Source organism: Chanodichthys erythropterus, chromosome 6 (assembly GCF_024489055.1).
Source record: "Chanodichthys erythropterus isolate Z2021 chromosome 6, ASM2448905v1, whole genome shotgun sequence".
Taxonomy (NCBI): Eukaryota; Metazoa; Chordata; class Actinopteri; order Cypriniformes; family Xenocyprididae; genus Chanodichthys; species Chanodichthys erythropterus.
The window spans coordinates 1,501,275-1,514,463 of record NC_090226.1 but is presented as its reverse complement, the minus strand read 5'-3'; the positions used below and the strand labels follow the sequence as shown (position 1 = coordinate 1,514,463).

The 13,189-nt window shown below is 39.4% G+C and overlaps 1 protein-coding gene across 2 annotated transcripts in view; it reads right to left on the bottom strand.

Annotated features, from left to right (window-relative positions):
- sptbn1 (spectrin, beta, non-erythrocytic 1) overlaps positions 1-8,181 on the bottom strand; it is a 113,923-nt gene extending 105,742 nt beyond the window's left edge. The window contains exon 1 of one of the 2 annotated variants that reach the window (XM_067387680.1): positions 8,035-8,181. The gene's annotated coding sequence lies outside the window, so the exon portion shown is untranslated. The remainder of the gene's footprint in view (positions 1-8,034) is intronic. The other variant, XM_067387681.1, reaches the window with a different exon arrangement.
- Between the last annotated feature and the right edge of the window lie 5,008 nt (positions 8,182-13,189).

The window sequence follows — 13,189 nt, the reverse complement described above, 5'->3', positions numbered from 1 at the left end:
ACAGCACTAAAACAACCCAATCAATTGGTTAAAAAGACCCATTCGCTGGTTTAAAACAACCTTAAAACAACTCAATTGCTGGGTTAAAACAACCCAATCACTTGGTTAAAACGACCCATTCGCTGGGTTAAAATGACGCAATCGATGGGTTGAAACAACCCTAAAACAACCCAATCACTGGGTTAAGAAAACCCATTTGCTGGTTTAAAACAACCTTAAAACAACCCAATCACTTGGTTAAAACAAACCAAATCGTTGGGTTAAAACAGCCCTAAAGCAACCCAATCAATTGGTTAAAAATGACCCATTCGCTGGGTTAAAATGACCCAATCAATGGGTTAAGACAACCCATTCGCTGGTTTAAAACAACCTTAAAACAAACCAATCGCTGTGTTAAAACAACCCAAATCATTGGGTTAAAACAGCCCTAAAACAACCCAATCACTTGGTTAAAACGACCCATTCGTGGGTTAAAATGACCCAATCGCTGGGTTAAAACAACCCTAAAACAACCCAATCACTTGGTTAAAACAACCCAAATCGTTGGGTTAAAACAGCCCTAAAACAACCCAATCAATTGGTTATAAACGACATATTCGCTGGGTTAAAATGACCCAATTGATGGGTTAAAACGACCCTAAAACAACCCAATCGGCGGGTTTGTCCATTTTCAACCCAACTTGTGTTGTTTTAACTCAGCATCTTTTAGAGTGAAGTGTTGATAAAAAGAATGCATGAAGAATAAAATGTTTTGTTGTTGTTGTTTACTAGCAGAGGCTCTGTTCCTTCTTTTGATATATTATATGTTCAGATATTCATACAACAAAATATTCCAGGGGCCATGAAAGTTTGGTGAAAATGAAAGAGTTAACGGCTTCTAAAAGCTTTGAGATGGAGATGCTTCTCTAATCATCTCGTGATCCTGCAACACATCAGCCAACACACTTCAGAGAGCGAAGGTATCAAATAACCGAGAAGAGGAGAGGAGGAGCAGAAACAGGAGAAAAGAGGAGACGTCCAGGACTGCGGACCTCACCCAGTCCCTCAGGACTTTCCTCATTTCCTCTAATTCAATCTCTGTTTGCTCCGAGCACATCAGCCATCGCCCGAGACCACGCCAACACACCATCATACAGGAAACATCTCCTCAGCCGATGCATTCGATCTGACGCAACGCTTTCTTTCATTAGTGATATCTGTGGATATTTGGCTCAAGCTAAATCTGATGCAGAAGAATACTCTGGAAATCACCCTAAATAAAGACGTGATCTAACCTCGTACAGAATGTTCTGACACACGCCTTTGTCAAATTGAGCGGGGCGTGTTCGGTGTTCGCAACTACACAACACTTCTGAAAATTACCTTTGGATCTTCAATCTGTAATAATGCAACATTGCAATTAGTTTCATTCCCTCTCAACCAGTTTGAATCAAAGCAACCGGCCAGACAAATGGCTTTCAGTTTCCCTGCCTCCATTGGGTTAGGCGCTCTCAGTCCCTAAAATAAGAGCGTAAATTAAATTCCAGGCAGCCCGAGGAGAAGCAGCTGTAGAAACACAGAGAAGATGTGGAGGCATGGCATGTGGTCATTCTATAAGTGACAAAATGGATCTTCTTTCTGGTGACGTATGCAGGATTTTGCAATCATTTAGTCTTATTAAACTCCTGAAGCTCACACTTATCTGTATCAAAGACTTTAGATGTATAAAGACGGTCTCCCGCCCCTCCTCCTCAGATTCGACACTCACGCGGGTTGCCAGATTGAGGATGACAATGCGCAAATGACAATGAGATGATTTATCTGCTTTCTAATGTTATCTTTTTAGATAGATGCCGAGACCTTTTAGGTCTGCGATCTCTGACCCGGTTCATTTGCTGGCTCCCATCGCTGTGTTTTCCACCAACTGGCAACCCGGAGTGCTGAAATACTATTGGGTGAATTGGCAGTGGGCGGAGTCACACAGACCAAAACAAAAAGAGACATTTTGACACAGAATGCATGCTTCAAAGTAGAATAACTGGCTGTAGGATTGTTTTTCAGAGAAAATGCTGGGTTAATGCTCGTTTTAACCCAGCCGTTGGGTTAAATGTTTGCCCAACCTGCTGGGTAGTTTTATATAACTCAAATATTGTTTAAAAATTACTGCATTTCTTGCTTAAAATGAACCCAAAGTATGTTGGAAATGAACATTTAATAACAAGTTAAATGAATAATAATAATTAAGTCATTAATAAATGTTTACATTATTGTTGCCTCTAGTAATTATGTGTCTGATTTTTAATTTCCAACCTATTTTGGGTTCATTTTAAGCCAGACATATAGTCACTTTTAAACAATAGTTGAGTAAGGATAGGCAAACATTTAAAATTTTCAACCCAACTTGAGTAGTTTTTAACACAGCATTTTTTTAGTGTAGCATGTTTCCTTAATCTTTGCAAACATATTATGGTATTTTTATGCTATAGTACAGTCAATAAAATTACATACAGCACCTTTAAAGAGACTTCGTCTGTATCCACTTTTGAGAGCCACGCCCACATCTCAACATCCAATCAACCACTGACACACAAACCAAGCCCCGCCCTAAACTTATTCTGTTCTGATTATCTGTTACACTCAGATATATGTCCAAATATGGACAATAATGTTGCTACTACTTCCGTTTCATTATGACTTTAAAAAAGCGAAAACATACCCTGAATTTGGGCTAGGTGATGTATGAATAAAATGGCAAAATTCCCAATATTATTCATTAAAATTAGCAATGATTTATAAATGCTTTATTAATATATATATTATATATATATTTATTTATACATACATTATATATATATATATATATATATATACACATTTTATAACATATACTTATATATTTTGTTATAATATATATATATTTATATATTTAATTTTTTTATTATTTTATATTTTTTCATTTAACATTTCTAAAAAAAAATTCAAACTTTTCAATAATTATAAAGCAAATGCATATGTATTAAAATCTATATCAAATGGCAGAAAAATATTTTTTTCTAAAAAAAAAAATACATTTTAATTTTTGAACATAACATTTTGAATTTAATAGCTTGCCACGATTAAAATATTTTAATTGAAAAAAATCTAATTCAAACTTTTAAATAATTTTACAAAAAAATGCATATATATTTAAATTTATATCAAAAATACTCAAAAAAATTCTCAAAAAATATATATATATTTAATAATTGTATTTTAAAATAATTCAAACATAATTTTCTAGTCCTAACACATCCAGTTCGCTCAATCTAGGGGCCACCCATAGGCACCATGTGTCCCTCACCTGTTGTCCACTGTCATGACAGCTGGTCCCAGTCGCTTACAACCTCCAAACCTCGAGCACTCGTCCCCTCTTTAACACACAGAAGGTCTCTGACGGTAAACATCGAGCCCCCCGCCACCTGTCCTACTGTAACACGGTCTGTGCTGTGAAATTAACACACCCTTGTCGTACAACAGGTATCCTTTATAAAGAAGGCAACAGGGATATTGTGTCTCTGCATGCTTCGCTGCTCTTGACTGGGAGCTCCATTTTGTTCGGAAGTGTCGGAGGGAAACTGTGCTGTTGTTATTGGCCAGGTGCAGCAAAAGCCATTCGCATGATGGAAATATCGACAGGAGAGTCTATAAATTTTACTGCTTACTTTGGCTGCAAACGCAGCTCTTGCCATGAAGACAATCAAACAATTCACAGAAGTACAGGAAAGAGAAATGAATGCACTTATAGAAGAACACACGTTTAATGATAAGATCATGTGCAAAATAATCAATCAAACTCAAACACAAAATTTTAACAAACTTCAATTCATTTGCTCAACAAGATTCCCATGCTGACCTGAGAGAGAAAACCAGCCAAGAAAACTGACCGTAGAAGACGACGCCTACAATAACGCTCCTCGCGGCTATGCATACTCGTGTTGCATTATGAATGGTGGTCGAAAGCATTGATCCAAAGCATCTGCGCTTGAGTAGAGTTTCTTTAAGGCCAAACTGCAATGCTATGGATGTAAAGCAAGCTGAGGGCGTCGTCTTGAGGAAATAGGTCTGTGCATAAAGCTGATGCATCAAGAGGAGGAAAAAAACTAACGCAGAGTGCATTTTCTGTGCCAAGATCTTAAATGCCACTACACTCGGAAAACCTGCCAAGAGCCCAACCAGAACCAAAGCTTTCACTAATAAAACTGACTGAATCATATGCCAAAGCTTGATAAAAACTAAAGGGAAGGGGGGAAATATTAATTAGAGAAAGAAATGTGTCTTGCAATCGTCACACGAGAGGCCATTTCACAGCAGTGTGGAGAATGAGTTCTCGGACTGTGATGCGAAATAGTTTCACACCAGATCTTATTCACACTGATGGATCCAAAATGCACCGTGCATCAGATAAAAGTTATTTAGAGCAACTGCGTGCTCATTTTAGAAGCTTATCTGAAGAATAATGCATGCAAACACTCATATTGCAGACATCTGCATCAAATCTTTAACCTTTCAATCGCACAAAAGGTTTGTTATAGTGGAAAAAAGGGTGTTTTTTTATTTATTTATTTTTATTTATGTCTATGCATAAAAACTGCTCTGATCAGATATCCAGGTGCACACCATCATGTGGTCAGGATAATAGTTTAAATATATAGTAGGTGTGGCTCTAGTGTAAAAACAAATGGAATATGTGAGCGCCATCACTCCAGGGTGCCCACGCTCTCGTTGAACAAAACCATCTGGAGCTGCTTTAAATTCCAGAGAATTTGCAAGTTTCAGGTCTTCTTTAGCACCTCTAAATCCCCTCGCGCCTCCCACCATTAAACCAATGAAGCAACCTGCTGTCAGAACACACAATGCACTCCACGCCGAATGTTGCTGGGGGAGACAGAATCACTATGGGGACGGCCTGGCACACGCTCGGGCTGTGCTCAAAATGGCATACTATCCATACTACTTCTTATGTACACTGTGCTTAGTATGTGAGAGTCAAAGTGTGCAGTACCAGAGCACAATGTCATAATGCACTAGTCTTAACTTTCCATTTTCTGTGCCTTTTTCTTGACTCAACATTTATGCTACACTCTAAAAAATGCTGGGTTAAAAACAACCCAGGTTGGGTTGAAAATGGACAAACCCAGCGATTGGGTTGTTTTTGACCCAGCGATTGGGTTGTTTTAACCCAGCGATTGAGTTGTTTTAACCCAGCGATTGAGTTGTTTTTAACTCAGCGATTGAGTTGTTTTAACCCAGCGATTGGGTTGTTTTAACCCAGCGATTGGGGTTGTTTTAACCCAGCGATTGAGTTGTTTTTAACCCAGCGATTGGGCTGTTTTAACCCAGCAGTTGGTTTGTTTTAAACCAGCTATTGGGTTGTTTTAACCCAGCAATTGAGTTTTTTTAACCCAACGATTGGGTTGTTTTAACCTAGTGAATGGGTTGTTTTAACCCAGCGATTGGTTTGTTTTAACCCAGCAATTGAGTTGTTTTAACCCAGCGACTGAGTTGTTTTAACCCAGCGGTTGAGTTGTTTTAGCCCCGAGATTGGGTTATTTTAACCCAGCGACTGGGTTGTTTTAACCCAGCGATTGAGTTGTTTTTAACTCAGCGATTGAGTTGTTTTAACCCAGTGACTGGGTTGTTTTAACCCAGCGATTGGGTTGTTTTAACCCAGCGATTGAGTTGTTTTAACCCAGCGATTGGGTTGTTTTAACCCAGCGATTGGGTTGTTTTTAACTCAGCGATTGGGTTGTTTTTAACCCAGCGATTGAGTTGTTTTTAACTCAGCGATTGGGTTGTTTTTGACCCAGCGATTGGGTTGTTTTAACCCAGCGATTGAGTTGTTTTAACCCAGCGATTGGGCTGTTTTAACCCAGCGGTTGGTTTGTTTTAAACCAGCTATTGGGTTGTTTTAACCCAGTAATTGAGTTGTTTTAACCCAACGATTGGGTTGTTTTAACCTAGTGAATGGGTTGTTTTAACCCAGCGATTGGTTTGTTTTAACCCAGCGACTGAGTTGTTTTAACCCAGCGGTTGAGTTGTTTTAGCCCCGAGATTGGGTTATTTTAACCCAGCGACTGGGTTGTTTTAACCCAGCGATTGAGTTGTTTTTAACTCAGCGATTGAGTTGTTTTAACCCAGCGATTGGGTTGTTTTAACCCAGTGAATGGGTTGTTTTAACCCAGCGATTGAGTTGTTTTTAACTCAGCGATTGGGTTGTTTTAACCCAGTGAATGGGTTGTTTTAACCCAGCGATTGAGTTGTTTTAACCCAGTGATTGGGTTGTTTTAACCCAGTGAATGGGTTGTTTTAACCCAGTGAATGGGTTGTTTTAACCCAGCGATTGGTTTGTTTTAACCTAGTGAATGGGTTGTTTTAACCCAGCGATTGGTTTGTTTTAACCTAGCAAATGGGTTCACTGTAAAATTATTTTCATGATTTGTTATCACAACATTTTTTCTTTTGTCAAATCTTAGATAATTATTGTGGTTCAGATAACATAATATTTAGAGTTTCTGTTGATTAAACCAATCGTCTTCATTGTATTAACTCACATTTTTTATTTAAATGAACTCAACATTTTAAGGCAACCAGGTAACTTACTTTTTAAGTTAAACCAACGATTCTTTTTTACAATATTGTTTTAACCCAGTGAATGGGTTAAATGTTTTATTTAACCCAAATATTGTTTAAACATTACTGTATTGTTGCTTGAAATGAACCCAAAGTACGTTGTAAATGAACATTTATTAATGAGCTTAATGATTAATTATTAAACAATAAACATTCACTAAATTAAACTACCCAGCATGTTGGGCTAACATTTAACCCAACCACGCTAGGTCAAAACAACCCAATCGCTGGGTTTGTCCATTTTCAACCCAGCATTTTTTAGAGTGCAAGAAGAGATATCAAAATATTGGATTACATATGCAAGATAATCATTTTAATATCCGCAATGACACTGGATACCACTTGTTGAGTCATGCAATGTAATGAGGTCATGCGAATTTAAAATGATCACGTATTCCATGCCTTTATGACATCACAGACACCTACATGCGTGCCACCATGACATCATGTCCGACTGTTTTGCTGCGCTAGAGTCTCATGGTTTCCATTAAGCGCTAATGTCCGGCCAGCGTGCGCAATGTTATTTATTTAGTGCGCCCAGAACAATCACGCAAAGGCGCATTAGTGCTGCAGCATGACAAATAAACGCTCTCTATAGGCCCTTATAGAGCTAAGCTCGCTCTGCGGCGATTATCTGAATCATTTGCATCAAGGTACAACCACTGGAAATGTGACGAACAGCCTCTGAAAGTCACTGATTATCAAACAGACGCAAACAGCATCCGGACGACGCGACGTCTGAAGTGTTAAAGCACGAGCCCGTGAGAACGACTGACGGATATTAGTGACCCGTTGCGGTTCTGTCATGCAACAGTAACGTGTGAAATGGTGATTTCTCTTTGGAGTACCGCAGTGGAGATGGTGATGGGCACCGGATCAACATCCATTTCAGGTCACTGAGAGCAACATACCAGATTTCCACATTTATATCATTGGATTACCATCGCAAACTGCCAGATCACAAACATACAGTCATTACAGTAACCTCTGGTTATGCAATTGCCTGTTAGCGTTTTGTATAAGGCGAAACTCCAGCCACAGGATCTGACCACGCCTGTTTGCATCCATATTCTACTGTACCGTTATTCCACAGATCATGATTCCCACTACTGATTACGAACATATTATAGCATCAATCCTGGTTTCTATATAACATACAATGCATTGATTAATATTTGAACACATCCAAGGCCTCTAAATCTGGAGCAGCATTTAATACACCTGGATTTTATATCATTGACGCAAACTCCTCTCATTTGGACTCCATCACCACCCACGTATTTATGTGTTATTATTGCGGCAAACGCGGTCTAAGCGAGCGTATTTCAGCTTGTGTATTCCCAATGAAACATTTGATGATAAAATAAAGGGTTCGTTTGCACTTACCGATAAAAGAATGCGTGATAAACTTCACCGCCTTTGGAGTCCGCAGCGCGCAATGAGCGAGAGAGAGGCTGGACACACTGCGCTGGGAGTGACCGATGCGCACTGCCTCCCTCCCCGTCAGCTGCTGCACTGAGACGCGGGGCGGGGAATTTGCCAACCCCACTACGACGTGAAATGGCTGCCTTAGACATAGTAGGGGGGAGACGTTTGATTTGTTTTAGCGAATCGTTTCAAAGAACCGACTCAGTGATTCGTCTCCCGCGTTGTTCAGATGATAATGAAGTCTAGCGCGATGGCGACTTTTCTTTTTCTTTTGAAATTGCGGCCTTTGTCATAGTAGCGTGGAGAAGCATGGTTCGTTTCAGCGAATAGATTCGTTTGTTTGCGTGAACCGACTCAGTGATTCGTCTCTCGCGTTGTTCAGATGCTTGTGAGTCTAGCGTGATGGCGACTTTTCCTTTTCTTTTGAAATTGCAGCCTTCATCATAGTAGCGTGGAAATGTATGATTTATTCCAGCGAATAGATTCGATCGTTTGAATGAACCGACTCAGTGATTCATTTCGTTGTTTATATGCTTGCGACTTTTTTTTCTTTTGAAATTGCGGCCTTCATCATAGTAGCGTGGAGACGTTTGATTCGTTTTAGCAAATCGATTCGATCGCTTCGATGATTCGTCTCCCATGTTGTTCAGATGAACCGACTCAGTGATTCATTTTCCGCGTTGTTGAGATACTTATGAATGAATTCTGGCGTGATCGCGACTTTTCTTTTGAAATTGCGGCCTTCATCATAGCAGTGGAGACGTATGTTTCATTTCAACTAATAGATTCGATTGTTTGAATTAACCGACTCAGTGATCATCTCCCACATTGTTCAGATGCTTTGTGAATTTTGTTTTTCTTTTTAAATTGCGGCCTTTTTCACAGTAGCGTGGAGACGTATAATTCGTTCAACGAATAGATTCATTTGTTTGAGTGAACCGACTCAGTGATTCATCTCCCGCATTGTTCAGATGCTTGCAAATCTTCTTTTTCTTTTGAAATTGCGGCCTTCATCATAGTAGCGTGGAGATGCATGATTCGTTTTAGCGAATAGATTTGTTTGTTTGAATGAACAGATTCAGTGATTCATTTTCTACGTTGTTGAGATGCTTATGAATTCTAGCGTGATCGCGACTTCTCTTTTTCTTTTGAAATTGTGGCCTTCATCATAGCAGTGGAGATATGATTCATTTCAACGAATAGATTCGATTGTTTGAAACCAACTCAGTGATTCATCTCCCGCATTGTTCAGATGCTTTGTGAATTTTCTTTTTCTTTTGAAATTGCGGCCTTCATCATAGTAGCGCGGAGACGTTTGATTCGTTTTAGCAAATCGATTCGATCGCTTCGAAGATTCATCTCCCATGTTGTTCAGATGCTTATGAATTAATTCTAACATGATCGTGACTTTTCTTTTTCTTTTGAAATTGCGGCCTTATCATAGAAGCGTGGAGAAGTATGGTTCGTTTCAGCGAATAGATTCGTTTGTTTGCGTGAACCGATTCAGTGATTGGTCTCCCGCGTTGTTCAGATGCTTATAAGTCTAGCGTGATGGCGACTTTTCTTTTTCTTTTGAAATTGCAGCCTTCATCATAGTAGCGTGGAAATGTATGATTTATTTCAGCGAATAGATTCGATCGTTTGAATGAACCGACTCAGTGATTCATTTCGTTGTTGATATGCTTGCGACTTTTTTTTTTTTAAATTGCGGCCTTCATCATAGTAGCGCGGAGACGTTTGATTCGTTTTAGCAAATCGATTCGATGATTCGTCTCCCATGTTGTTCATATGAACCGACTCAGTGATTCATTTTCCACGTTGTTGAGATACCTATGAATTCTAGCGTGATCACGAATTTTCTTTTTCTTTTGAAACTGCAGCCTTCATCATAGCAGTGGAGACGTATGTTTCATTTCAACGAATAGATTCGATTGTTTGAATTAACCGACTCAGTGATCATCTCCCACATTGTTCAGATGCTTTGCGAATTTTCTTTTTCTTTTGAAATTGCGGCCTTTATCATAGTAGCGTGGAGACGTATAATTCGTTCAATGAATAGATTCGTTTGTTTGAGTGAACCAACTCAGTGATTCATCTCCCGGCCTTCATTATAGTAGCGTGGAGACGTTTGATTCGTTTTAGCAAATCAATTCGATTGCTTCGATGATTCGTCTCCTGTGTTGTTCAGATGCTTGCAAATTTTCTTTTTCTTTTGGAACTGCAGCCTTCATCATAGCAGTGGAGACGTATGATTCATTTTAGCAAATTCGATCGATTCGATGATTCGTCTCCCATGTTATTCAGATGAACCTACTCAGTGATTCATTATCCACGTTGTTGAGATACTTATGAATGAATTCTACCGTGATTGCGGCTTTTCTTTTTCTTTTGAAACTGCAGCCTTCATCATAGCAGTGGAGATGTATGTTTCATTTCAACGAATAGATTTGATTGTTTGAATTAACCGACTCAGTGATTCATCTCCTGCATTGTTCAGATGCTTTGCGAATTTTCTTTTTCTTTTGAAATTGCGGCCTTTATGATAGTAGCGTGATGATTCATCTCCCGGCCTTCATTATAGTAGCGTGGAGACGTTTGATTCGTTTTAGCAAATCGATTTTCTTTTGAAATTGCGGCCTTCATAGTAGCGTGGAGACGTATTATTCAATTCAGCGAATAGATTCGATTGCTTGAATGAACCGACTCAGTGATTCATCTCCCGTGTTGAGCAGAGATGCTTATGAATAAAGTGTAGCGTGAGCGTGACCTTTTTTTCTTTTTCTTTTGAAATTTTGTCCTTCATCATAGTAGTGGAGACGTATGATTCGTTTAAGCGAATCGATTCGTTTGTTCGAATGAACCGACTCAGTGATTCATCTTCTGCGTAGCGCGTTCAGATGTCCAGCGTCATTGCAGCATTTCTTTTTTAGTCACTGTCAAATATTTAGTTAGTTCTATGTTTACTAATTGAGATGCTCCATTTATGTTTTTGGCATCTCATTGAAAAATAATTTTTTACAGTCCGATTCACCGGTTCAAAAACTAAATTTTCATGTGAATCTTCGCATACTTGGATACTATTGTTTATAATTTTATTGCAAATGTTGTGTTGTGACCTCATATTGTAAACCCATTCATTTGTTTTACCCTGTGATTTGCAAAAGCTTAATGAATAATTTCAGAAGAATCGATTCAAAAGAGCGACTGATTCACTAATGGGATATCATCACTCACTAGTATGGGCGATACGGCGTTTAGGCCAGACAAATGTGATACTTTGTTTGATATAATGTTGAAATATGATGCACTTTAAAATGACAAAACCTGCTTTTGCATCCTAAAACAATTTTTAGCACACATGTGCAATGCTATAGCTTCTGTGCATTGCTTCATGAAGTATTTACATCTTCTCAAATCAGATGAAGAACATACAGCGTCACACACATTCATAATTCAAAGAGAAGGCCTTTCATACACAAAGAACCAGAACGGACTTCCTGTTGGGTGGGTCTGGAAATCATCTGTCCACTGCTGCTCTGTTTTCATTGTTTTCACATGTCATCCTGGTTAGGGATTGGCCTATATACTTAATCTTAATGATTCACTGAGATTTCAGTGTTCATTCTGAACAATACAAGTTAATCTCATTCGATCATGACAGACTATAATATCCTCTCGTCCCTCAGTTTGTGTGTTCTGGCAGGTGTAAGGAGGAAGTTATCAAATAAATGAGCACATGTTCATTAGAGGCTTTAATTCAAGTAAAGATTCAGCTGCATTATCAACAACTGGAGATATTAATGACATGATCCGAGGCTAAAGGAGCGGCAGCGGGAGTGGAGGGACGGGTGGACACAGGATCACAGTGAATGTGGGACAGTTCGTCTGGATATATGTAATACAATGGAATACAACTACCATGATGTATTAAAATAATACATAAATAATATAATAAATAGATATTTAATATAATATATCAATTAGTTTTGCATTACTGTAATGAGAATTTGGGGTAATAATAATCTTCATTTTTATGCAAAATATCTTTTTATTTTTTTATTTTAAGGTGAAATATGTTCTTGACAGGCTTTGAGTTCATTTTTCTGTCCCACCCGAGCTAAAGGGATTCCCCTCCGTCTCTGGGAACGTTGATCTCTGGGGTCGTGCTGGTGGGACGGGCCTCTCTTCTCTCCCACATCTGCTGAGAGGAAAGCGAGGCCAGCTGAGAGCAGCTCAACAGGTTTGGGCAGACGCGACCCCTCTGCGCTCTGGAATGTCCCGGGCCCCGCCGGCCCCCGTCTCTCCACACCAGCGCTGAGAGAGAGAGAGAAAGCAGGGGGAAAGATTTAAAGGAACAGTACAGTAATGCCGTACAATATTCACTAGGGTTTGGACCAACAATAGTGTGAGTTAATGACATCATATCCTTGATTTTGGGGTGAACTGCTCCTTTAAAACAGGACAAAAAGTGCAGCACATACCCGAATGAACGCAGCTGTTCGAATTACAGTTCAGAGTCAGTTCAGACTAACAGTGAGGGAAAAGAGGAGTGAGTACATCTGTGAAACTTGCACTCTAAAAAATACTGGGTTAAAAACAACTAAAGTTGGGTTGAAAATGGACAAACCCAGTGATTGGGTTTTTTTTAACCCAGAAGTTGGGTTGTTTTAACCCAGTGGTTGGGTTGTTTTAGCCCAGCGATTGGGCTGTTTTAACCCATCGACTGGGTTGTTTTAGCATAGCAGTTGGGTTGTTTTTAGCTCAGCGATTGGGTTGTTTTAACCCAGCGATTGGGCCGTTTTAACTCATCGATTGGGTTGTTTTAGCCCAGCAAATGGGTTGTTATAACCCAGCGATTGGGCTGTTTTAACCCAGCGATTGGGTTGTTTTAGCTCAGCGACTGGGTTGTTTTAACCCAGCGATTGGGCCGTTTTAACTCATCGATTGGGTTGTTTTAGCCCAGCAAATGGGTTGTTATAACCCAGCGATTGGGCTGTTTTAACCCAGCGATTGGGTTGTTTTAGCTCAGCGACTGGGTTGTTTTGGCTCAGCGATTGGGTTGTTTTGGCTCAGCGATTGGGTTGTTTTAGCCCAGCAAATGGGTTGTTATAAC